Genomic DNA, 489 nt, shown 5'->3' with positions numbered 1-489 from the left:
ATACCATTAGATGTTGACACGTCAGAATCATGTCAATAAATAAATATAAATATGGAACAGAATGCTGATTCACATAGAGGAGAAAATGTTAAGCGTGCAACATGGCTTTAGAGAGGGTGAAGTTTGCTCTGAGGAGAGGAACCGGAAAGATCGTCGAGATGCAGAATGTCATCTTCAGTTATTTTAAAAGCACGGAATATTCGCTTGAGACGTAGTGGGAACATATGATGATGAAAGAATAAGTTTCCACTGGAAACAGAGGCAGCAACAAGAACAAAGCAGGAGAGAGTGAATTGGGTAAAGTGGAGTAAGGCTAAGGTGGTTCTTGTCTTGTGACCTGGTCTCGTATTGTGACAATAAGAGACTGAAATGTTGGTAAACAGTGTTATATGTCGTGTTGGAGGCGGAATCGGAAGAAAAACTTTGATTTACTGGAAATGATGTATGTTAAGTAGGAAAAGGAAGGGGATTGAGAGTTAAGGTTTGTCC

Source organism: Penaeus monodon, chromosome 30 (assembly GCF_015228065.2).
Source record: "Penaeus monodon isolate SGIC_2016 chromosome 30, NSTDA_Pmon_1, whole genome shotgun sequence".
NCBI classification, from domain to species: Eukaryota; Metazoa; Arthropoda; class Malacostraca; order Decapoda; family Penaeidae; genus Penaeus; species Penaeus monodon.
The sequence above is the reverse complement of the archived record's forward strand: the minus strand, read 5'-3'. Positions refer to the sequence as shown.